The following is a 5000-nucleotide window of genomic DNA, read 5'->3' as shown; positions in this document are numbered from 1 at the left end:
GAGATATTTAGAAAAAGACAAAGATAGAGAGGGAGAGACGGCGTAGAAGAGAGCATATATAGAAGAGATGTAGCAGAGACATTCATAGACAGAGAGAGAGAAAAATATGACAGAAACCAAGGAAAGAGAGAAGGAACCTGAAAAACAGACAGACAGACAGAGATACGAAACGAGATGAGACTAAAATAACAGCAGCATCTTTGCACTAAATCTTTACAACAATAAATAACTGAGAATCACTGAGAATCCACCACCTCTCCTACGTCACTCTTACGGTAAAATCCCAGTGTAATTTCTACGTCAATTTTAACACTTAAGATTTGTTTTTATTCAAGAAATTTTGAGATTCTTTGTATCATAGAATCAGTGAATTGTTGGAAAAAAATTAAACTTACGATTTTTGTTGTTGTGGGTTTGGGTATCGCGTATGTGTAAATCCCAAAAGCTTACCTGTGCCTCACACCTGTTCTTGGCCACGTCCTGTTCTCACCTAACGCGCTTATGACTGATGGTGAATGGCTGTCTGTCTTACCTGCCAAACGCCACCACCACCTGCGTTATTGAGTCACTTAATTTGCACCCCACTTCTGACACGCACCACTGACACCATCGACCGACACCATCGACTAACACCACTGGCACCACCACTAACACCCACCACTAATACCTACCACTAACACCTACCAATAACGCCCACCTCTAACACCACCAGTAACACCTACCACTAACACCACCACTAACACCACCACTAACACCTACCACTAACGCCTACCACTAACACCTACCAATAACGCCCACCTCTAACACCACCAGTAACACTCACCACTAACACTACCTCTAACACCACCACTAACACCACCACTAACACCTACCAATAACGCCCACCTCTAACACCACCAGTAACACTCACCACTAACACTACCACTAACACCTACCAATAACGCCCATCCCTAAAACCACCACTAAAACCACCACTAACACAACCAGTAACACTCACCACTAACACCACCACTAACATAACCACTAACACCACCACTAACAGTCACTACTAACACCACCTCTAACACCACCACTAACGCCCACCACTAACACCTAACAATAACGCCCACCACTAACACCAACCAAAAACGCCCACATCTAACACCACCACTAACACCACCACTAACACCACCTCTAAAACCTGCAACCAACGCCCACCTCTAACACCACCACTACACACCACCACTAACACCTACCAATAACGACCACCTCTAAACACCACTAGTAACACCTAACACTAACACCACCACTAATACCACCACTAACACCTACCACTAACGCCTACCACTAACACCTACCAATAACGCCCACCACCAACACCACCTCTAACACCACCACTAACACCACCAGTAACACTCACCACTAACACCAACCACTAACACCACCACTAACACCACCACTAACACCACCACTAACACTCACCACCAACACCACCATCTAACACCACTAACACCACCACTAACACCTACCAATAACGCCCAACTCTAACACCACCACTAACACCACCAATAACACCACCAATAACACCTCCACTACCTCAATACGCCCACCTCTAAAACCACCAGTAACACTCACTAACACCTACCAATAACGTCCACCTCTAACACCACCACTAACACCACTAACACCTACCAATAACGCCCACTTCTAACACCACCACTAACACCACCACTAACACCTACAATAACGCCCACCTCTAACACCACCAGTAACACCTAACACTAACACCACCACTAATACCACCACTAACACCAACCACTAACGCCTACCACTAACACCTACCAATAACGCCCACCTCTAACACCACCAGTAACACCTACCACTAACACCACCTAACACCACCACTAACACCTCCAATAACGCCCTCTAACACCACCACTAACACCACCTCTAACACCACCACTAACATCCACCTAACACCTACCAATAACGCCACCTCTAACACCATCACTAACACCACCACTAACACCTACCAATAACGCCACCACTAACACCACCACTAACACCACTACTAACACCACCAGTAACACTCACCACTAACACCACCACTAACACTCACCACTAACACCATCACTAACACCACCACTAACACCATCACTAACACCACCACTAACACCTACCAATAACGCCCACCACTAACACCACCACTAACACCACCACTACACCACCAGTAAAACTCACCACTAATACCACCACTACTCACCACTAACACCTCCATTCACCACTAACACCACCACTAACACTACCACTAACACCACCACTAAACCACCAATAACGCCCACCTCTAACACCACCACTAACACCACCACTAACACCTACCACCACCACTAACACCACAACTAAAACCTACAATAACGCCCACCTCTAACACTACCACTAACACCACCACTAAAACCTACCATCGCCCACCTCTAACACCACCACAACACCTACCAACCGCCACCTCTAACACCACAAACACCACCACTAACACACACCTCTAACACCCACCACTAACACCACCACTAACACCTACCAATAACGCCCACCACCTCTAACACCACCACAAACACCACCACTAACACCTACCAATAACGCCCACCTCTAACACCACCACTAACACCTACCACCTAACACCACCACTAACACTGCCACTAACACCACCACTAACACCTACCAATAACGCCCCACCTCTACACCACCACTAACACCACCACTAACACCTACCAATACCTCTAACACCACTAGTAACACCCTACCACTAACACCACACTAATACCACCACTAACACCTACCACTAACGCCTACCACTAACACCTACCAATAACGCCCACCACTAACACCACCTCTAACACCACCACTAACACCACCAGTAACACTCACCACTAACACCAACCACTACACCACCACTAACACCACCACTAACACCACCACTAACACTCACCACCAACACCACCATCTAACACCACACTAACACCACCACAACACCTACCAATAACGCCCACCTCTAACACCACCACTTACACCACAATAACACCACCACTAACACCTCCACTAACACCTACGCCCACCTCTAACACCACCAGTAACCTCACTAACACCTACAATAACGTCACACTCTAACACCACCACTAACACCACTAACACCTACAATAACGCCCACTTCTAACACCACCACTAACACCACCACTAACACCTACCAATAACGCCACCTCTACACAGTAACACCTAACACTAACACCACCACTAATACCACCACTAACACCAACCACTAACGCCTACCACACAACGCCACCTCTAACACCAATAACACCTACCACTAACACCACCACTAACACCACCACTAACACACCTACCAACGCCCACCACTAACACCACCACTAACACCACCTCTGCCACCACTAACACCTCCACTAACACCTACCAATAACGCCCACCACTAACACCATCACTAACACCACCACTAACACCTACCAATAACACCACCACTAACACCACCACTAACACCACTACTAACACCACAGTAACACTCACCACTAACACCACCACTAACACTCACCACTAACACCATCACTAACACCACCACTAACACCATCACTAACACCACCACTAACACCCTACCAATAACGCCCACCACTAACACCACCACTAACACCACCACTAACACCACCAGTAAAACTCACCACTAATACCACCACTAACACTCACCACTAACACCACCAGTAACACTCACCACTAACACCACCACTAACACCACCACTAACACCACCACTAACACCTACCAATAACGCCCACTCTACCACCACATAACACCTACCAATAACGCCCACCACTATCAGCACCTCTAACACCACCACTAACACCACCAGTAGCACTCACCACTAACACAACCACTAACACCACCACTAACACCACCACTAACACTCACAATACTACCACCAGTAACCTCACCACTAACACCACCACTAAAACCACCATAACACCACCACTAACACCACCAGTAACACCACCAACACTCACCACTAACACCACCATCTAACACCACCACTAACACCACCACTAACACCTGCAATAGCCCACCTCTAACACCACCACTAACACCACCACTAACACTCACAATAACACCACCAGTAACACCACCACTAACACCACCACTAACACCACCACCTAACACCACTAACACCTCACACAACACCTACCAATAACACCCAATTTAACACCACCACTAACACCACTACTAACACCTACCAATAACGCCAACCTCTAACACAACCATTAACAACTACCAATAACCCAACACTAACACTACGACTAACATCTACCAATAACGCCCACCACTAACACCATCCCACTAACACCAACTAACACCACCACTAACACCACCACTAACACCTACCAATAGCACACCACAAACACCATCACTAACACCATCACTAACACCACCACTAACACCACCACTAACACCCACCAATAACGCCCACCACAAACACCATCACTAACACACCACCACTAACACCACCACTAACACCACCACTAACACACCTACCAATAGCAACCAACGCATCACTAACACCACCACTAACCTACCACTAACACTACAATACGCCACCACTAACACCACCACCTAACACCACCACTAACACCTACCTTACCCACCTCTACACTACCACTAACACCCTACCAACGCCCATCACTACCACTAAACCACCACTAACACCACCACCCCAACACCTACCAACAACGCCCACCTCTAACACCACCAGCCAACACCTAACAATAACACCACCACTAACACCACCACTAACACCACCACTAACACCTACCACTACACCTACCAATAACGCCCACCTCTAACACCACCAACACCACTAACACCACCACTAACACCACTAACACCTACCAATAACGCCACCTCTAACACCACCACTAACACCACCTCTAACACCACCACCTCACTAACACCTACAACAATACGTAACTGG

At 47.2% G+C, this 5000-nt stretch overlaps 1 protein-coding gene across 1 annotated transcript in view; it reads right to left on the bottom strand.

The window, feature by feature from the left end:
* LOC121880269 (glutamate receptor 2-like) overlaps positions 1–612 on the bottom strand; it is a 3331-nt gene extending 2719 nt beyond the window's left edge. Inside the window, exon 1 of the mRNA XM_042387426.1 lies at positions 451–612. The gene's annotated coding sequence lies outside the window, so the exon portion shown is untranslated. The remainder of the gene's footprint in view (positions 1–450) is intronic.
* Positions 613–5000: the final 4388 nt, after the last annotated feature.

The sequence above is a fragment of the Homarus americanus genome, unplaced genomic scaffold (assembly GCF_018991925.1).
Source record: "Homarus americanus isolate GMGI-L3 unplaced genomic scaffold, GMGI_Hamer_2.0 scaffold32548, whole genome shotgun sequence".
Classification (NCBI taxonomy): Eukaryota; Metazoa; Arthropoda; class Malacostraca; order Decapoda; family Nephropidae; genus Homarus; species Homarus americanus.
The sequence above is the reverse complement of the archived record's forward strand: the minus strand, read 5'-3'. Positions and strand labels throughout refer to the sequence as shown.